Genomic DNA, 21,953 nt, shown 5'->3' with positions numbered 1-21,953 from the left:
CCATAACAGGAATTCTCCTGGAAGGAGGTCACTGCCTCATAGCTCAGCTTCCTGCTACAGAACCCACCCTTAGTCCAACTACTGGAAAGGCCCTTAACATCCCCCCTCCCAGTGCAAGCCCACTCCCTGGGTTACTTGCCTTTACTACCCAGACCATGCCTGAGTTTGTTAATGATCAATCCTCCAGGCAGGCGCCAGCTTTCCAAAGGGACAATGACCACCTCCAGGAAAAATAGCCCAAAGCAGGTTCTGCATCAATTTATTAGGCTGTAAAACAGAGTCCTGAAGAAAGGGGGGACAGCTAAGACATGGTGTTTCCGGTATTTTTATTGTTCTTTTGTTGGCCCTTCTCTTTGAAGAAGGCAGGTGGTCTGGGACGTCCAAGGAAAGAGCCAACCACAAAGATTAGTGCTGGGGAGACTGGTCTCAAACTCACAGTCTGGAGAGACCTCACTATTTTTCAGGCTTTCATAGAAGAGGGGCTCCGTCAGTTCCCAGACCTCTGAAAAGAAACGACCCCTGCCTCCTGCCACCCACTCCCATATAGGAACCTGACTTACTCCAGGCAGGTGGGAGAGAATAGGACTTCAAGCTCCCTCCAGGGGCTTCCAGTCCGGGGGAAAAGGGGGACTCAACAGAAATATCAGTGACTTCTGCAGGGGGTGGAAAGCACCAAAAAAAAGTTATGTGGAAGAAAAGACAATTTCTGAGATGAGAAATGCTGACACTGCCCAAAAAAAAAAAAAAAAAGACCAAGGAGGGGAGAGGCCCAACTTCAAAGAAGTCAAAGACAACACCAAACAGGTTTTAAAGTTAATACCCAAGCTGCTGGGCAGTCAGTCAGGATCCTGAGCATCATCCAGGTGCTAGGAACCTGGGGCAGAGACTGGGCGGGGCAGGCAAGCTGATAAACATCTTCGATCCACAGAGGTAAGCTCCAGAGGCTGTCTCAGGAACTTCAGCGACCTGTCCGATGCCTGGCATGTAGGAGGCATTCAACCAGTGAATCTGGGAAAGGAAGGGAGGAGGTGGGGGAGGGAGGGAAGGCAGGAAGGAGGAGCAGTTTATTCTACCTTGCGAGGGGCGGGTAGCAAGGAAGATGTGCTGGAAAAGAACTGAGAGCCCAGTTGGCAAGGGACACCTGACCTCCAAGCAAGTAAAAGGAGCACCAGCATTCTGGGCAGAGGGGACTACATGCCCAGAGGCACTGTGGTACAAGGGAATGTGGCATGACCAGGAGGAGCCCTCCTGGTCATGCCTGAGGGATGAGGGAGGCTGTAGGCAAAGGACAGTCTGCTTCATCCTGAAGCAGAGAAGAAAGAGACTCCTTGAGATATACAGACATGGGTGCAGCAGGGCCCTATGAGCATTTCAGAGGAAACTCCGGCAGCACCTGGCAGTTTCTATTCATCCCAGTGCCCCCGCCCCCCGACACACATACCCTGTTTCCAGATGAGGAAACTGAGGACTCAAGTCGAGCCATCTCTTGCCTGAGGTCAAGTGACTGGATGGTGTCCATCCCTGGCTTCTGTCCCAGGGCTCCCATCCTGAAAGCTCTCACCACATTACCTAAGTATCCCACAGATGCTGCAGGGTAGCCCGACAGCCAGGGGCCTGCGAGGGTCTTCACCTGCCTGGGCCCCAGACTCTTCCTCCTGTAAAAAGTGGGGGCACTGATGTCCACCCTTGAGAGGTGCTTTGCACATCAAATGAAGGATGTGTATCACTCAGCAAGATGATGTGCTTGCACACAATGAGCTCCTATAAGGACAGCAGACAAGATGCCTTCATTCATTCAAACATCCTTGAGTGTCTACCATGCGCTGTTCTAATCGGTCAGGGCAGGATAAATTAAAGGGAGCTGGAGTCCATCAGGGTACAAACAGAAAGACTGGCCCTCATAGTGGAGGACTGGGAGAAGGGGAGAATCTGAGTCCTTTGATCTATACAGTGAGGGAGTTAGGTAAGCAAGGAAGAGAGTAAAACCATAAAGTTTTACATAAAGCATTTTACATAAAGCATTTTACATAAAGCATTGCTTGATGGCTTAAGACATAAAAACAGAAAGCTGGTTGGGAAAGAGGCTGGAAAAATGGAATGCCAACTGCTCTACTGTGCCCCTTCCAGAGCCCTGGGACTGAAAACTTAGCAGGTCTACCCGACATCCAAGGCTGCAGGTGGGGAAGAGAGAGGGCACAGATCCATAGGTGTGGTCCTCGCTGCAGCCTTCCCAAGGGGAGGTTTTTAAGGTCACTGCACAGGAAGGCTCTGGTCTGGTCACATGTCTCTGTTCTACCCCTGCCCCTGGCTGTCAGGGCAGGTTGACCAGGCAAGAGAGAGTTAACACACAGTTCTGACAGTAACAGGTGGTTAACAGAACTGACAAGGACTAAAGAAACTTGTGGACTTGAGGTTTCATGTGGCACGAGGCAAGTGGAATGCATCAGTGGGTTGAGGTGGATGTACATGAGCAGCCGTGGCCAGAACCCACCAGCGTAGACAGGGGACAGCGCACTCTGATCCACGTCTACACTAAGCCACTGCTCCCCACTCCCCAGGCCAGGAGGCAGGGCCCTCAAGGGCCCACAAAGTAGTTTGGTCTTATCACTACCACCTAATAATGTATCTGGCACATAATGTAAGATGACATTGACCTAATACCAAACAATAACAGCCAGGCCAAGTCAAGTTAGGTGTCCACTAAACAGATGCAGAAGACGAAGGCCCTTCCTCCTAGGAAGGACAGAAGGAAGAAGCTAAAGCTTGAGAAATGGAGTATTTCCTGCCATATCAATAACCAAGGATGGCACAGTCATCAGCGATCGCAGCCCTCCAGGGCACTCAGGAAGGAGAAGAATACCTGTGCAGCCATCAGGTTGCAGCCACTCCCTACAGAGAGCCTCAAAGAACTCAGGATGTGTTCTTCAGGATACTCGCCCCAGATAGCTGAGATGCACATGAAAGGAATGATTTCAGTGAGCCCAGACCCTTCAATCTTCTCACATACAGAAAAGCACTAAATTCTTCAACTTGAGATATTTGGTTTTAATTCACAAAAATACTTTTGATGTTCAGACCACCTGCCCTCTGTTGCAAACTTCTATATAATCTGCCTCCTCCCCCCACCTCCTCCAAGCAGTTCTCTTAGGGTTACTTGAGATGCTGCCTCCCAAGCTTAAGTCCTAGAAATTTCCACTGAATAAAACATAACTCTCAACTTTTTCATTGTGACTATCTTTTCAAGTCAACAGGCTGCAAGGAAGAAGTCAGCAACCATACTCCATCCCGAACCCCTGCATCCCAATCAACTCTGCCCAGTTCCAACAACCCACTTACACTTCCAGGTCAACTGGCATTACCCGGTGGCTTTGAAAGTCCAACACAGCACCTGTCTAAGGGCAGGGACCCCATACAATCACTGGTTTCCTCCAGAACTATACCAGATATGTTACTGGGGTGCTAGGAATAAAAACATAGAACATCTCTGCCTTCTGGGACAATACTGATAAATAAGGACTTACACTCCACACAGTCTGTTTGTTGAACCCTCACCTATGAATTTCAAGAAACTCATGAGACTCCAGGCTTCTAGAACAAAGAGATGGCAAGGATCTTTGAATTATTAGGACATCCAGGAGGTGGGAGGGTGGCTGCAAGAGGGAAGAGGGTTCAGGGTCCTTCATCCTCCCCCACCTCAGCCCCCAGAACCAATGGGCACCCCTCAAGCAAGTCAATTAAGCTCCCAGAGCACCTAAAAACAACTCTTCAGTTGGGAAAGAAATCTAGGCCCCAAAACTCTGCCTTTAGGGCTTAATTAGCTTTGTAAAAGGCCAGGAGATGCACAGATAATAGGTACTTTCGCCAAAGGCGGAGGAAAACGTAAACTACTCCAAGAAACACAGACCAGATCCTCGGGGCCCAGCCCCCAGAACCCCTTCAGCAGGTGGGGCTGGGAGTCAGGCCCTGGAAACCAGTTCCTCCAGCAGGGCGGGATGCCAAGGTGTGCTGCTGGAACCAGGCTCCCTCTCTTCCCTGCAGAAGGGGGGTGCTCCAGTCTCCTGTCTCGGCCTGCTTTCCAGACCCTGTCCCAACAGGCAGGATAGGACTGCTCCTGGCCTTACAGCCGTGCTTTCTGCCTTCAGGCAAGCAGAGGGCAGGGTAAAGGCCTGCAGAGGCGGTAGGTGCTTGCGGGGGGCGGGGAAAGCTCATCTTGGATTCCAGGGACAGTGGAGACGTGCACTGAATTAACAGAATTCTCACCTGTTCTTGAGGGGGAAAGGATGGACTCGGGAAGGAGCAGGGGAAGGCCCTGACCTATACAGAGTTTCCAGCTCTGCTTCTTCTACCAGTGAGGCTGTGAAGGCTAGAGGGAGGGCAGTGGGGATCTAGTGAAAAAGAGGAGCTCCTCCTTCAGGTTGGCATCGGCCCATCCCAGCAGGATAAGCAAGTGGGGTGCAGTAGGTACGCTATGTGTCCCCATCAGATTTATGGAGCATCATTTACAGAAAGTCAGTGTTGTACCAGGGACTATCCTAACACATTTTGTAAGAATTAACTCATTTCATCCTCAAGCATGCCTGCAGAATGATCTTCATCCCCATACAGAGTGGAGGACGGAGACTGGGGACTTGGGGACCGCTGTTGTTCCTTCTTGTCTTCCTTTTGTTCAACCCAGGGCACCTCTCTTCCAAAGCACATATCTTTCCTTTTTCAAATGCCCCTGAATTCCTGAGGTTACCGACCAAGAAAACTGGAGTTCAAACACAGGTCGTCTGTGGGCTCCAAAGTCCCAGTTCATGGATATCATCTTCTTCCAAAAGGAAGAAGTCTCTAGTCACAGGGACCAGAAGTATGGCTGGCCCAACAAGCCATACTCCATGTATAGCACAGGGAACTCTGCTCAGTGTTCTATAATAATCTAAATGGGAAAAGAACCTGAAAAAGAATAGCACACATACAGGCTTAAAGAAAAAAGTGTAGGTGGACTCTCACTAGTTTCTGGGGGCTGTGGATAAGCCCCATCACAACAAAGACCCTCTTCAGCAATCAGGGAAGAATCAAGGAAGGAGTGTGTCCCCCTAGACAGTCCTTGGCAGGGTCCCATCACCTCAGCAAGACTGGAGCCCGGCTGAGCCTCTATTCCCCTGATAGCTTTCTGCTGCAGCGTCTGTAACTGCTCCTGATGCGGGCCCCAACCCTCATCTAGAGAACACTTCACCCAGGATCCCATGGGTCAGGGTAGGCAGCCACCCCTGCAGAGTACTGTCCATCCCCAGGACGCTCCCCGGAAACCCCGAGAGACCACACCTGCCCACGTGGCACGCAGGCATCCTATCACCATGGCAATGGAGGCAGGCCCTCTGGGGAGTGTGGAGAGGAGAAAACCGGCCTGATTTACAGAATTTACCAAATGGGTCCGTTTTTCACCACGTTCCAGTCCTTTTGGGAAAACTCCAGGTTTTTAGGAGGAGTAGATTAATGGTAGGGAGTTAATGGGGCAGTGATATATCCTGCCTGAAATTTTTTGAAAAGTTCTGCGTTGAGGCGTCCAAGTCCAGTGGACCTGCTGTGATTTAGGATGGCGGCCCCTGAGAACAGGCAGGCCCGATACGTCAGTAAATCTGCTAAACGAGGTCATTTCTGGAGGGCGGTTTTCAAGATATATGGCCTGACATGTTGCCAAACTTCCCAGCTAGCTGAGCCCCAAATGTGAAGACAAAGGAGCACGCCAGGCGGGAAGTCGGCCCCACTCCTCAGAGAGGGAGGAAAGTACAGTGGAGCAGGCGGCACTGGGGAGCCAAGCAGAACTGGGCTGAGGTTCTCCTGGCTTTCTGCTTTGGTGGGAGCTTCAGGGAGGGAGGGTGGGACAGGAAGGAGGCACCAGAGGGAGGGGATATATGTATACTTATAGCTGATTCATGCTATTGTACAGCAGAAACTAACTCAACATTGTAAAGTAATTATATTTCAATTAAAAAATAAAGTAAAAAAGAAAAGAACAAAGGAGCTTCAGAGTGCAGAGCCAAAGGGAACTGAGAGATCACTACGGAGTCTCCACTGAATCAGCGGGAGGACAGCGCCTCCGACATCAGTACACGTGGCAGCCAGTGTCTCGACCAGGACCTGATGTTATGCGGGCAATGGCACCCTGCCCACCCCTCCAAATCCCAGCCAGACCCCACAGCCCAGCCTGCCCTTTTTCTGGAGAGTTTCTATCCCATGGAGAGAAGGCAGGATGGAAACATGTTTTTCTAGATCAAGTATCATCAGGCTTTCCTGCTCCATCAGATCTATAGACACTGCCTGAACACAGGAGCTGAGGGTGGGTCCTCTCCTCTGACAAGCCCTTCGGGGCAAGGTCACACACAACATATCAAATCTTTCCACGGGCTGGTCACAGTCACTCCTCCCGAGAGACCTGACGCTCCCTTACTGTGAGGCTCCCAATGCTGTAAAAGTCCATATCAGATCAATTACGATGCCATCATTCCCCATTACCTTTGCGGGAGGATTGGATGATTGGATTAATTTATAATCTGCCATCCTGGTTGTTTTTTGCCTATTGCTCTCTTTACACCAAAATCACATGTAAGTAGAACTTAATCAAACGGTCCAAAAAGGTATTTGAATTTGTCTTGACTGCCGATGTCAATTCATTAGAGACATTTACTGCTGCTTCTCTGGTTTTCTCCACACTCCTCACCTTGCTTTGAAATTCCCAGAACCAAACCTCTTATCTGTGGACTTAACACAGTGGCAAACATAATCCAAGGGGAAGTCCTGCTTGACATCAGGGGCTGCGCTTTCGGGTGGGGCCCCTGTGGCCCCTTCACGAGAAGGCTTTGTGAGCACCGACTGGGAACCAGGTACAGTGGGCCAGGTGCTACTGCTGGGTCCCTTTCAGCGGAGACAGTGCTGCTGCTGGCTGCCACAGCAGCTCAAACTCAAATCTCCCTCCTGGAGCTCAGGGTAATCTGATGATCGCAGTGGATAATTAGAGTCTCTTATCAAAACAATTAGCGGATGAATGAACAGCCAGTCCTGTCTCTGACACAACTGCACAGGAGCAGCCGTGAGAGGGGGAGGCAGAGGCAGGGGAAATGACGAACTCCAGCCTCCCGCCATCCTGCTTGGGCCTCTGGAGCGGGAGACACAGAGCTCCAGGCCCAGCTCCGGCCTCCCAGCACCCTCCCCCACCCCGGGATCTGCCCGGAATGCCCTCCCCCTCCCCAGCGCCTTCCCTTTTTTAGCCAGGTCAGGCTCTCTGCCCTCCTCCTTAGTGAGGTGTCAGCCGAGCCCTGCTCCCTGCAGAAAGTCCCCGCCATCCGGCTCCATCTGTGCTCCCGCAGTTGGCATCACAGAGGTCGAATTCTCTATTTAACGGGGCTGGGACACCCGGGAGCAGGACTCCGAGACCTCTGACTTCACGCAGCTCTTGGCACAGGGATGGGGCTCCATAAATGTTTGTGGAGCACATGAGTGAGCCTGGCCGGCTTCTCCCTCACAGCTGACGGCGAAGCGTTTCATGGGAATACCCAGGCCGTTCCACCCAGTGCCCCCGTCTGCAATTTCATTAGCTAATGTTTAAAATTCAAAGCTCCTCCATCACTCCCGTGTCTCCCCATCTGTAAACAGGCCTGGGAGTCCGATACCATTTGTTCCCACAGGCGAAAATACACAAGGGTTAGCTGGGAAGCCCTCTGGAAACGTAATCCGAAGTAGCCCAGATCGGACGGTGGGAATGGTTTGCCCCAAGAGTTGGTCCTCCCTATTTGGTTTTCGGATTCAGGAGACAGGGCCCGAGGAGAAGATGGGGCTGACTACGGGGCTTTTACCAATGGGGGACATGATGGTTTAAGCAGACACCTGCGATGGGGGCACCCTCTGGAGTGTGGCCTCTCTAGGATCTTACCCAGCGTCCCATCCAAAAGCCATACTGCTGGGGCATGCTGACGGGAGTGGAGGGCCCCCCATCCCCACTTCCTAACGTTCAACAGAAAAGGGGAAGGAGAAGGAAAGAGAATAAAGAGAAAGGCAGGGGCCACAGTGGACTTCTCCATCTGCTTTGTTTTCCACCGAGTTCCTTTCAAGGCCCGGGTTCTGCTAAGCCCTCGAAAGCTACGACATCATCTGTCCACTTCCCCTCCACAATCTGCCGCCCTGCCCGCCCCTGACAGCCATCAATCACTCTGTAATGTGCTGACCTCAAGGCTCTGGGGACAGAATTTTCAAGTCAAATGTAGCCGTTAACATAAATAAAGCATTGCCCTGGATTTCTCTCTCTCTTCCTTTCTCTCTCTCTTCCTTTCTCTCTCCCTCTCTCCTCTCTTTATGATTCTGCAGCTGCTGCTGGGGACTCGGTAGGCAACAAAAGTGAGGGCAGACAGGCACAGTGGAATGGCAATTCTACTTTTCTGAGTCATAACAATTATGACGTTGTGATAAGAACATTTTCTATGAATTTTTAAGTACCAGTTTTCCTGTTTTACGATTGTCCCCGGGGAAAGGACGGCCGATTCAACAGGACTGAAGGCTACTACCCAACCGTCCTGAGCAAGGCAGACCCCAGGGTCCCCTCGGCACCCACCCCCCATCTTGTCCCTTTGGCTAGGGCTCACTCTGCTTCTTCAATAAAGCAGTTGTCCTTTAAGCACATTTATATGCAAAAGACTTCCATATACCAAATATAGTTCTGGATGCCAGCATTTATTTTTAAACATGAAGAAGAGTCTCCCATAATAAAGCTCATGATGAATGTTATGATCCTCAAAATGGTTTTTAGGGGAAGAGGAAGAGCAACTAGAGGGGCTGAGAGGGAGAATGGGGGCTTTCACCCTGGAGTCTTCTGCTCCACAGGCACGTCCCAGACCTCAGACCCAGGCAGATTCCATGCGGGGAGAGGCCTCCCGCCCTCCCATCCTCTCTCTGCATCATGACAGCAACACACTGGGGACCTAGCAGAGGAACAATGAGCACAGCCAAGGTCCCCAATGCCAAAGGGACGGTCCCCAGAGCTCTAACCCACTGACCCAGAACAGGGCAGGTGGCCCCGCACAAGCCCAGTGTCTGGCAGAGCTCTGTTCACTGGGCATGGTCAGGACCTCTGAGTCACCAGCACAGCCCACCTGAGACAGCAGATCTAAGTGAGGAAAGGCATCAGACCAGGGTCCTGGGGTGGACTCTAGCTCTGGCATGGCTGCTGATCTTCTGTGTGACCTTGGCCAAGTCACTTTCCTTCTCTGGGACTCCATTTCCTCATCTACATAATGGCAGAAGCTAGGGTAGAGAGAGGGACGCCTCCAGGTTCCTTCCAGGCCTAACCCTGCACAACTATCCATCTAACCAGCTCCCCTGGCAGCTCTCTCCCTGGCCACTGAGGTCTCTAAGTTTCTCAACCAGCGTAACAATGTCTTGACATCCTCAGTCACATCTTGAAAAACCCTAAGGTTCTTCCAATCCCTTCCACCAGCTGGGTTGCCCTGGTATTTGATAAAAGCCCCACGCAATGACAACAGGATGCAAACCCCACAGACCATTTAACCCTTCAGGACTTCTCCCTCACCTGTGTTCTGGCCCCCTTCCAAACCTGAACTAAGCTTAAAAAGGTGCCTTACCCCAATCATGGAAGTGAGGTGCTGGCCCAAGGCACCCCCCCAAGAACAGGGCCCCCCTCACCCCAGGCCCAGCTTCCCCAGTCCTACACCCACAGGAGCTCGTTCGTGCATGCCCATCTCAGAGGGCTGTGGCCGGAGCGTGTGTTTTCCCTCTTTTGATCCTTTGGCGAGAAGTAAAGTGTCCCCTGATAGAAGCAGCTAGAAGCCAGTGCCTGTTTCCCAAGTCCAACAGAAAGTTCCAAAAAACTGTTTGGAAACTCTGTACGTCTTTACCAGCCTCAAAACTAGGGAAATGAATGTATCTGCTGGACTTCTGTAAGAGAGGGGTTTTGAGTCCCCAACAAAACTCTGCCTGTGGAAGAGAGACAGACACAACACACCAACAAAGGCAGGAGTGGGGGGTGGGTTTGAACACACCTGTGACCCTGAGGATGAATGACAGACTTTTTTTAAAGGCTGTTCAAGGCAGACACATTAGAAAGGCTGCATATTTATCTCTCTGACATTTTAAAATATGCTGCAAAAAGCTGAATCTTAAATCAAGATGCATTTTTCAAGGCATGTTGTACCAGGGACAAATCCGTTTTCTTTCTCCCTTCAAGGAGCGAGGATCACTGCATGTGACCGAGGCTGGGCTTCCTGTATGATCAATACTGAGTTATGTTTCAGAGGTGGCGGGCCAGCCGGCCAAGCTGGGGCCTACAACCACACGTGGCCCATTGTCAAGGGCCTCTACTTCCCTGGGGGCCCCGAGGCTCACCCCAGGCCCCATGCTACAGGGGAGCTGAACAAAGCCTCAAGGAAACCACAGGCTCTGAGAGTATACCAGAAATGGACATTTTCCCGACCCAGTGCAGGCACCCAGCCTCCTGTCGATTGTTCCAAGGCACAAGCCCAAGCAGAGAGCCCCCAGCTTCTAAGAATCTGAAGCAGACGCTCCACAAAACAGCAGCCCCTCTCCCTGGGACTTGGGGGAGGATGGCCCTGGTGGACTGTCCTCCTCACCTCACAGTCCCCATTAGGCCACTCAGGCTGGGGTGAGCAGGGGAGAGAAACCGTGGATTGCTTTTCAGGTGGATTTTGGTCAAATGTTCTATAAACTGGGGGGAGAGGCTTCGACATACACTAAAGGGCTGTACATCCCAAACTATCCAGGTTGACACCTGCTGCCCTGACATACTGATGCAGGGCACGGCCTGGTTATAAAAGTATCCTGGCTTAAGTATCATCATTTGGTCCCTAACACCCCAGCCCCCACCCCCAGAGCCTTAAGCCAGAGGAGGAAGAGGGCTGGAATCATCCCCCTCTCAGGCAGTCCCCACTGCAGAGAGGGCAGTCCTGAAAAGACTACTGAGAAAGTGCTCTCAAGAGCCCTCATCAGACCTGAGCCAGAGGAAGACCTGAGCCAAACTCCACTGTCAACAGAAAAAAAGAAAAATCAATAAATATAACTGCTGCCACCATGGAGGGAGGCTACCCCAGTGGGGCACTGGTGCGAGGTAAGTGAGGATTAGAGGTGACCACGAGGGAGGGTTACCTATCCCCCACTTACCTTACATCCCCAGAGCAGTTAATAACACGCCCCAGGAGTCATCTGCCCAGCCTCGCTCAGCTCCATGTGACGCTCCTCCAAGGCCCATTCCTGTTTTATTCATCCTTGTGGTTACCAAAATCTTCCTGGCATTGAATCTAAGATATTACTATAAATCAGCCTACCAGCAGTCCCTTGGGCAACAGGGAGCAAGGGCAAACCCTAGTTCATGGAACGGGATGTGTGGTGTCCTCTTTTCCTACCATCCCACCATCATCAGTCATCTCACTCACCTCCACTGGCCATCCTTCACCAGGCTGGACAGAGGTATCAGGGCTCTCTGCCTAGCACTCTCAAGGTGAGGACACGAACTCTACCTGCTAATGCAGCCCAATCTCAATACAACCAAGAGCACCAACACTGGGTAGTCAAAACATTCCTTCCCAGAGCCCAAATCTAAAGGACACGACGGGCCCAGAAATCCCTCAGGACAGGCTCCCATTCACACCAACACCAGGCAGAGAAGAGACACCATTAAAAGACGGCCAACAAAGGGCAACTCAAACCAAGCCATCTCAAGAGCAGCGGTCCCCAGTCTTTTGACACCAGGGACTGGTTTCACGGAAGACAATTTTTCCACAGACTGGATACAGGGAGGTTGGTTCTGGGATGATTCAAGTGCATTACATTTATTGTGCACTTTATTTCTAAATGAATGCTGCTGTTGACCCGACAGGAGGTACTGGTCTGCAGTCCAGTGGTTGGAGACCCCTGCTCTAGAGTACCCAGCTCTGGGTAGGGGGCTGCCAAGCTACGGTGGGGACAGGGGTCTTGGGATGCCTGTTAAGGCAGAGCCTGGGAATAATGAGGAAACAGCTCATTACAGTCACTGAAAGCACTGTTAAATGGTTTGTTAAACTTTGCAAAGAAAAATACATCCATCAATGCAAGTACTTTTTCTATACATCAAGCCCTTGAAAACTTCCTCATTCTAACTGGAAATAAGGGTTTATACAAGTATATACCCATAAGCATATGTCCCGATATAACAACCTCCATATGTAAAGTCCTCTATACAGAAAGAAACACAGGTATATGGACAGACAAAGGCATCTCATCTGGGTAGGGGCATGTTATGTTACAGAAGTGTGTGCAGGCACGCACACAAACTTAAACCAGATGCCAAATCATTTCCAGATGCTGCAGTCTAGGATATCCTTTGTTAAGGAAGAGGAGAAAAAAAGCTTGCCCTTCATGGCCAGATACTTGGGTTCAGGTTACATGAAACAGGATTACTTCAGAAAATAGTACAACTTCACAGCCAAGGCAAAAACCAAAGAATGAAAACCATGTACACAGCCAACACAATTGCAAGACTGAACACAGTGACAAAAAGCCAAAGGCTTCTGGTTTTACTCTGACATGCCTCCCTTGCACCTCACACCTGTAAGCCAACGTGGAGGAGATATCTCTCAGGCCTAATAACAGGGCCTGAGTTCCTCCCACGACAAAGATCCGGTGGCATCCCACCCAGGTGAAAGGCTGTAGGATTTGACACCTGCCTGTGCCTGGCTGACCCAAGGCCAAGCCAATCAGCTGCTCTGGCAACCTCTACCGCGAGTGGTCACCACCAAGAACAAACAATGTCCACACCCACAGCCGTGTGCAGAGAAAGAAGTGGTAGAGAAGGGATGAAAATTGGTAGGGTCCTTGCCTCAATCACCCATCACCACCTAAAGCCAAGGGCAACAGCCCTCCTTCAGCGAAGCCAAAACTTCAAACAGATACAAGCCCTGCACCTGTCATCACAGGCCTTATCCCGCTGGTCCATGTCACCTGCCCCTCCCCAGAGCTTCTAACTACACGTCCATGTGGGTCACACTCACTGTCATGAAAACCACTAGTCAAAGACCTACAGGACTGGAAGGCCACTGGAAGTTATCTTCTCCAAGTCATCTTATCTATCAGACGAGAAACCAGGGCTCAGAAAGGTTAAGCAACTTGCCTAAGGTCACACAGCTCTCAAGCAGAAGGGCTGGGATTGGATCTCAAAGCTGCTTGGTTAAGGCTATGCTCCTTCCACTCATCTAAATTCCTTTAAGCCAGCCGTGGCTACCAGTCCTGAGAGGCAAAGGAAGTGACAACTGGGATAATCAGACACAGGTGGTCGAGGAGGCTGGTGGGAGCAGCAGGGGGAAAGGAAGCCTGTGTGACAGTCACAGTCACTGCACCAGCCCTGCAGGAGAGGCGGCAGCAGAAATGAGATGCCAGGAAAAACCAAGTGGAGGAGGGGACTGCAGAGGAGGCAGAGGACACGGTATCTGGAGCCAGGAGACCTGGGTTCTAGGTCTTGCTCTGCCAGTGAGGACTGGAGATGCCTTGGCCAGGTCAAGCTGCAAATCTGGGCCTTATTTCCTCGTCAGTAAAATCAAAGGGCTGGACAAGATGATCACTATTTCAAGTCACCAGGACCTGATGACAGCTTCAGCCGTACTCGCTGGTTACGTGGCCTCCAGTAGGCCCTGTATCACGTCTCTGTGCCTCCATTTCCTGACCTGAGACAAGGAGGTGCCAGGCTCCTGGGGCTCCATGGTAAGTGCTCTGGGGGCCATGTAAGCCACAAGGATGCCCCCAACTCACCCTGGCATCAGGAGGGACCAGAGCCAGTTGACTGACTCCCCTGCCTGCAGCCAAAGCTGCAGCTGGATGAGGGGCCCCAGTGGGAGTCAAAAGGATCAGAAAGCGAGGCTGGGTGCCCGCAGGCGACCTGAGGAGAAAAATAAAAGTGTAGTGCTGCTGGCACTCAGGCCAGGAGGCAAGCAAACGCATGCACACGCCTCCTCCCACGCAGCATTGTTCCTGGTGCCTCCGTCAGCAGTTCTGTGGGCTTGACAGCCAGGGCTTCCTAAACAGGGCAGGCTGGACCTGGCGGACACTCGGTCACTTCCCCTCCAGCGGTCCACGGGGACATACCGCTGCCTGGGGTGGGGGATGTGCCCGGAAAGCTGGACTTGTCCTCAACAAAAGGCTGGGAGCCGGCCAGCTACACGGGTGGTTCACGGGGGCGGGGTCCTCTCATACCCACACAGGTGGCCTCCTACATCCTCGCCTCTGCAGGCAGTCCTGGCGGGTGAGCGGTCACCCAGCAGCAGGGAGCTCACTGCCTCCCCTCAAAGGGCTCCTCCACAGGCACCTGGTGTCCAGATTTAGGAGAGCTGCCCCTCTCCCATGTACACACCCACTCGCAGACACACAGCAGCCAGCGTCCTGCAGACAGGATGCCCCAGAGCACAGCTAGCTCTCCCCTCTACCACCATCCCCACCCGTCTCCCCAAGGTTGCATGGGCTAAAAGTAAGAACACTAAGCCATGCTACTGGGGTTTGATTCCCAGTCACTGAGAAGCTGAATTGTCTTGGGCAACTCACTTAACTTCTCATGCCTCAGTTTCCCCATCCATAAAGCAGAGACAATAATGAAGTTGAGATGCAGGACAGCTTAGAATGATGCCTGGCAGACAGTGAGGATCATATAAAAGTCAGACATTATTAAAACTGCTTTCAAGATAAATGCCATCATTTCCTTCAACGTTTCCTCACCGAAAATCTCCACCCTCTACTGACCCTCGCCTCACTCCAAATAGCACATGCTCTGGGTTACAGTTGGTTCTGCCACCCTCTTGCAGTGAAAACGTTAGGCAAGTAACTTAACCTCTCACACCTGGGTTTCCTCTTCGAAATCAAAGATCCTCTGACTTACCTCAAAGGATAAGCTTAAAGACAGAATGATAATGCATGTAAAGCACCTAGCTGTTATTATGAATTATTAACAAGAACAACATCATCCTTCTCTCCTTATGGACACAATCCTCGTTCAGCGAGCCTGAATCACTTTCTTTCACTGACGGCCAACCATTGGCACACAGAACCGACTGTCGGGTACATTCGAGGGTCAGTTTCTCGCTCGCTGTTTCAAACAAAGCTTCCTCATCCTGTGCCTGTGAAGCTGGGGCTTTTTTTTTTTTGAACCCACACATGGGACTTTACATTGATGCCTATTAAATTTCATCCTGTTGTTTCCAACCTGGAATGGGAGCAGGAGGATTCACTAATCAGTTCTGACTCAACCAGCACAGAGGTGCTGTCCCCGGAAGAACTGCAAACCCTGAGAAATGTCTGAGTCCAGAGAAGCCAGGCTCTCAGAACTAAGAATGTGACGGCCACAGCTGAGAGGGCTTTGGCCAGTTCTGCCCTCTGTTTGTCTAACACCCGGATGCAAGAGACAGCATTTATTACCAGAGCTCCATCAAGGAAGTGGGCGGGGGGGAGATCATGATTTCAAAAATAAAGCCACATGTGCAAACTGTTGTCATAAACACAGCCCCCTTGCAAGGCCTCTCCTGCATTCCTCCCTACACAGTAATGTGTTTCATTTCTTCAACATAAACACAATCAGATTTATTACATTCCAGCAATATTTCCAGGATGGGGACTGAGAAAGCAACGTTCCCTGGGAATAAAAGGCACTTGCCCATAAGTGTACAAAGAGAAAGGAGACAAAAGGCAAAAATCACCTTTCAGATTCTGGGGCCAGGTGACTGTGAGCCACACAAGAACCTTTATGCAATCACCCTGCAGTGGCTGCAGGAGACAGAGGCCAATTTAAAATGGGGGTTCAAAAAATCGGGGGTTCAAGGCCAGCCTTAAAACTTGTCTACTTGAGTTTTTGCCCATGCAGACTGCAGAGCTTCATGCCATTTAAAAGTCTATTTCCCCTGATCCCAGACACAACAACTCACAAACTGGGCCCTGAGCAGCCCAGCCAGGCATTAGTCTCACCTCTGCCTGCTCCAGGAAACAAGTCTGCATGTAAGATCCAGTAAGACACGCACTCTGTCCCCTGGAAAGTGGCAGAGAAGCAAATGGGGGCTGGGTTCTGTCTCAGACTCTCAGCTCTTACTCCTTCTCCCAGGCTGGATGAGGTAGCACCCACAGAGGGATTCCTGGAGCATGCAGGCAGGAAAAGGAAGCAGTTGGGGGAAGGGCAGGCAAAATGAGTCTCAGCAGAAGGGAGGACTCCAAGCAGCAGCCAATGTGATGTCATGGGACAAGCACGGGCACTGGGGCCACAGCAACTACTCAAATGCCAGCCTCACCACTTCCTGTGAGGCTCTGCACAGACCACTTAACCTCTCTGAGCTTTAGCTACCACACGTGGTAGAAAGAAGGCAATGACACTCCCAGTTCTAGCCAGGTACTTCCACACCTCTGTGTGAGCACTAGCTTTTTAAACCTCTCACCATTCAATCAGAGGGGCTATAATATGGTAGGCCATCTACTTTCCTTTTACCTACCAGTCTGAGCAGCAGGCAAGGCAAACGTGAGTCGAGATTAAACAGATACTGATTGACATGGCCTTCCCCGACCTTGGGTGGCCCACTCAAACCCCTCCTGAAACCCCAGAGACTTCAGCTCCTCAGCCCCCACATACCTCCCCTCTGCTCCAAGGAGAAGGGTGCATGCGTGCTAAGTCGTTTCAGTTGTGTCCGACTCTTTGCGATCCCATGGACTATAGCCCACCAGGCTCCTCTGTCCATGGGGATTCTCCAGGCAAGAATACTGGAGTGGTTTGCCGTGCCCTCCTTCAGGGGATCTTCCCGACCCAGAGGTCAAACCCGTGTCTCCTGCATTGGCAGGCAGGTTCTTTACCACTAGCACCACCTGGGCAGCCCCAGGAGAAGGGACTGGATTCAATTCCTGAGCAAGCTCGGTGGACGGCCCAAGCTCCCAACTACCTGCATGAAAGAGCAGCACTGGCTAGGCGCTCCCAGGCCCAGGAAGCCAGTGGGCACTAACAGATGCCCCTGCCTCTGAAGAGCAGCCGGGTGCAGCAGCTTTTCAAAATCAACAAAGAAAGGTTTTCAAATCCTGAAAGGCTTCTCAAGTCCCTTCTAATCTGCCTGCCATTTTGTTTCGTCTGCTCAGCTCAAGTCAAGGGGAACTTGACATTTGGAATACTAACTGCAAATAATCCCGCGCCAAGGACAGGGCCTGGCGTGCTGCAGTGTCAGCATGTATGGCTCACAAGGATGGTGGGGATGCTCCAGACATAACGGCTATTTGCAGAAGGTCCCAAAAGGCACGTGTCCGGTTAGGCCCGTGGCCACCTGGGCGAGGACCACCCAGAACTGGGAGCTACCCTAGGGGCAGGGCTGTACCCAATTCACTGGCTTCCTCAACACCCCGCCCTGGGCGTGGCAAAGGAGAGATGCTAGACGGGAAGAACCTATGCTGGATGAATGAACGTGTACAAAGAGCGAAAAAGGAAAGCACACTGAATCAGGACATATTCTGCCAACGCCAGGTGTGAGCCCTGCTCTGAAGCAGCCTCAGGTGAGCGCTCTGCTTCTCTGCACTTCCACTTGGCAACAGATCCCACAGCTGGCCTAAACAGTGGCTCTGCCAACCACCCTCCTCCCCCAGGGCCACACACCCATCAGCAGGATTTGCAGGTAGGACCCCATGCCCATCCTTGGCACGCACACTCAAGGCCTTGTGCCCCGGCCAGGCCACGACCCAGGGTTTGGGGACCTGGGGGCCTTGACCCTGCTGTGCAATACCTCACTCTGGCCTGCCTTAAGAGGAAGAGGGCAGGAAGTACCAAGAGGCAAGAGGAGGCAGAGGCTTCAAAGGCAGGCTCTGCGTGGCCGAGGCTGGCCACTAGTCTCCAACCTCTGGAGTAACAAAGGCTTAGCTGACATACAGTGCTTTTTCTCAAACTTTTCAAAAATAGTGAGCCTTTGGGTATAAAAACAAAATCCCAGAACCTCAACTGAGTAACGTATAATGTCTATCACCAGCCATAATGTCACGTATGTATATACTTGTCCCTCCAGAGCCACAGGTTCTTCATCCTTGCAGTACGCAGGTTGGCTGAATCTGCGGATATGGAAAGGCCAACTGCACTAGGCCCTTTTATATAAGGAACCTGAGCATCTGTGGATGCTGGTATCCACAGGGGAGTCCTACAGCCTATCCTCGCAGATAGACAGGGATAACTGGACAAGTAAAGCTCAACAGCAGGGGTGTCCCTGGTGGTCCAGTGGTTAAGAGTTCACCTGGCAATGCAGGGGACATGGGTTTGATCCCTGGTCAGGGAAGATCCCACATGCTGTGGAGCAACTAAGCCCATGTGCCGCAACTACTGAGCCTGTGCTCTAGAGAGCAAGAACCACAATTACTGACACTCTCATGCCTAGAGGCTGTGCTTCGCAACAAGAGAAGCTACTGCAAGGAGAAGCTCACCCACTGCAACAAAGAGTAGCCCCTGTTTACTGCAACTAGAGGAAGCCTGTATGCAGCAACAGAGATGCAGCACAGTAAAAAAAATAATAATAATAATTAATTAAATCTTTTAAAAAAGAAAAAAAAAGCTCAACAGCAAATAAACCCAAAGTACATACTTGAAACCTCTTGTCCCCTATTTTACTAGGTCCACTCCTGCAACACACTACCTCCTCCAGGAAGCCTCGTCTGACCACGTGTGTGATCCAGGTGCCCCTCTTCTGTGTTCCCACAGCCCCTTACTGTGTTCCTAAGCCCCTTACTATGATAGTACTGGATCCCCAATACCTCCAACAGAGCCTGGCACAGAAGCCTGGCTTGCATATGCTAAAGCAAATGTTTACTTTCCGTTTCCCCAACTAGACTATAAAACCCTTGAGGGATAATACTTTATTCGACTTCACTTTGCAAGTACCTGAAAAAGACCTAGCACATATCTCAAACTGGAAAACCAACTGTTGAATTAATAAGGGGATGGATGACTCCACGGCCTCTCACCTACGCTGCCCCCTCCACCCCAGGAAGGAGACTGAGGAGTCCCAGAAAACCTAAGCCTTAAAAAAACAAATCTGAACTACCCTGGGAGACGGCACTTCCACTGGATCCCCCGCCGTTAGACACACACACACACACACACATATACATATACACCCCCTTTAGACACACACAGATATATATATATATATACCCAAGGGGCATGAGCTTGAGTTTCCATACAGACCCAGGCAGCCAAGGGAGTTCTCGCTTCCCGGCTGAGGCTAAACAGGGACCCAACCACAAACATCCAGTAATGCTGAACATGACGTGAATGATGTAAAAATAGATCCTGTATCTCGTGCCCCCACCCTTCTACCCAGCAACACAAAGGGCAGAACGAAGCGACACCCCTAACAAGCCTCAGCCTGTTCCAGCGTGGACAGCCCCAGCCTCCTGCATCTGGGCCAGCTGCTGAGAACCAACAGGGGATTCCAAATTACATTTTAATTACCATAATTTTTCACAGGTACCTGAAACCAGACTGTGACAACCGTGCAAGAAATCCTCAGGCATGATGCACAAGCTCGGGGCTACAAGTCGGTGTTCTACGCAGGCCCTTTCTCTCCTGCGCCCTTCGATTCAGGGGCACTCTACAGTTTGCGGAGTGCGTTCAGGTTCCCTTTCTCCCTTTCTCCCCAAGAGGCTCTGGATTAAGACAACATGGATTCTGTGCCCTCCACAGAGACCTTGGATTAAAGTGGGGAGGTGGGCGGGGGCGGGGGTGAATGGAGATTGGGGTGGGAGTGGGCTTTTTAATCCCACAGGGTTACTGGGAGTATTAAAGACCAAATGGAAAGCATAGTGAAGATTTTTTAAAGAGAAAGCGTCTCTTTAGGGTAATTCATGCTTAACAGATCCATATTCTCAGGGTGGACAGGTCTATACAGCTAGCGGTTAAGAGAGTGAGCTCTACAATTAATCTGCTTACATTTGAATCCAGGCTCTGTAACATTTTAGCTGTGGGATCTTAGGCAAGTTCATTAACCTTTCTGGGCCTTAGTTTCACCAACTGAAGAATAAAGACAAGAATAACAATTACAGAGGTACACTGACCCCTGGGAAATAAAAACAAGTAAAGTACTAGCAGGATGTCCAGCCCAAGAGCACACCGAGCACTCAAAATATATATATTTACCGGGAGAGAGGGGAACTGCAAGTGCCTTAAAGGGAAAGGCACAGTGTAGGGTTCAGCTCTTAGCTCCCCACTCTTAGACAGACATTGTCAGTGAATTCTAGAAGGAAGGGTGGTGTGGGGAGCAGGACTCTGTGGCCCCCCTGCTCTAGTTCTGTCTGAAAGCTCACATCTTGCTTCCCCCTACTCTGAAGGTAAGTGCCTTCAAGTAAAGGACTGTATCATGTTGCTTGTTGGGAAGCCCTCAGCTCCCTGACATGTGACTGGCATAAAACTTCTGCTCGGTCAATATTTACAAAACTAATTGAACAAATTAATTTATCTCTCCTGCTGCTGTGCATTCCAGATATCAAAAAGAAGCAGGCTGCATAAAGAAAGTCCTCTAAAGGTGGCCTGTCTCTTCGGCTACGGTAATATTTGCAAAGGGAGTCGGCCTCCCTGGGCGGCCCGCTTGTCAGAGCGGCTGGCCGGCCACGTGGATGTTTGCTGCCACAGAGAAGCAGAGCACTTCCTGGGAAAGGCCCCAGGGCTGTGCTCTCAGTGGGAGATGAGTGGCATCAAGCCCACCCATGTCCCCCAATTGTGGGAATCCCCACACCTGCTGAGAGTCAACGGGGAGGGGAGACAGGTGGAAAAGCAGCTCCCACCGAAACCCCAAAAAGAAAGCCTACAGGCAGTGAGGAGCAAGGACACATTTTATTTTTAGCCATAGATGATGGAAAGTTACTCCCAGAATGGAGCAAATTCTGCTTCATCACCCTCAGAACCTTCCCAGGATCCCTAGGAAAATAGCGATTGGGAAGAAGAGAGAGGAGGACACAGAACTGGAGAAGGAGGACGCAGAAAAAGGAGGTGAGCCAGGCGGGGGACGAGGGGGGTCTCTGGGAGCCATGGGTCCCCCAAGCCCGGATGGCTGGAAGCAACGGAGGCTCCTACAAGTGGTGACAGCTCCCGTGGCTACGAGAAGGCAGGGGCTCCCCACCAGACCCAAGGCTGTCACCGACGCCCCCTCGCTCGGAGGCACTCTGGGCTATAGGATGAGAGCTTTCTGAGCTCCCGCGCCGCCTCCGCTGTGTCCTACAGCAGGTACCAAAGTTCACGAGCCTCCATTTCCTCCTCCATGAACTGGCACGACCACATGGGGCAGCGAAAGGATGCCCGCCCAGTAGGTACCTGGCGCTTGATTAACCACCTTTTAACAATTAAACTGGGGCCCAAGTAAAAGCCTTCACAGGCTCTGCTGTGTGATCCTGGCCAGGTGCCTTCTGTTCTCTGGCTCCATGTCTTTCCACTCACAACTTTTGAGGGGCACCAGCTCTGGCAGCCATACCCTAACCTACTGCTCTATTAGCAGAAGTCTCCTTCCTTTTGAGGGTTGGGGGCTCCTCTTTGAAACCATATCCTGACCTCAAAGTGGGCCCACACCTCAAGGAACATTAGAAAATCACAATGAATCCTGATTACAACGGTTATCCCTCACACTCTCACCCAAACTGTATTGATGGGCCAAACGGAATAGACCCTGATCCACCATCCACCCAACCCATGAGGATTTACTATCCCTTCACGGTGCCAAGCTGGGCAGTGAATATTTAGCAAACAGGATAGACCAGTCCCTGCTTTCCCCAAGCTTCATTACTGAATGCTGTAAAATGAGTTAATCTTTTATGACGTTTGTGGTAAGAGCTACAAGGAGAAGTACTGGGAGACTCAGGGGTATATAACAGGAGCCCTGACCCACTAGGGTCAGGAAGAGCCCTTTAGGCTGAGATCTGAAAGATGAGGGCAGGTGTTAAGG

General features: G+C 51.2%; 1 protein-coding gene across 4 annotated transcripts in view; it reads right to left on the bottom strand.

Moving 5' to 3' along the window:
• Positions 1–21,953, bottom strand: part of SSBP3 (single stranded DNA binding protein 3) — a 166,244-nt gene that overhangs the window by 82,355 nt on the left and 61,936 nt on the right. Inside the window, exon 1 of one of the 4 annotated variants that reach the window (XM_043877194.1) lies at positions 15,982–16,004. The exons of the other annotated variants lie outside the window; for them this stretch is intronic. The gene's annotated coding sequence lies outside the window, so the exon portion shown is untranslated. Of the gene's footprint in view, positions 1–15,981; positions 16,005–21,953 lie in introns of those variants that run through there. 4 annotated transcript variants of the gene reach the window in all.

This window comes from Cervus elaphus, chromosome 20 (genome assembly GCF_910594005.1).
Source record: "Cervus elaphus chromosome 20, mCerEla1.1, whole genome shotgun sequence".
NCBI lineage: Eukaryota > Metazoa > Chordata > Mammalia > Artiodactyla > Cervidae > Cervus > Cervus elaphus.
The sequence above is the reverse complement of the archived record's forward strand: the minus strand, read 5'-3'. Positions and strand labels throughout refer to the sequence as shown.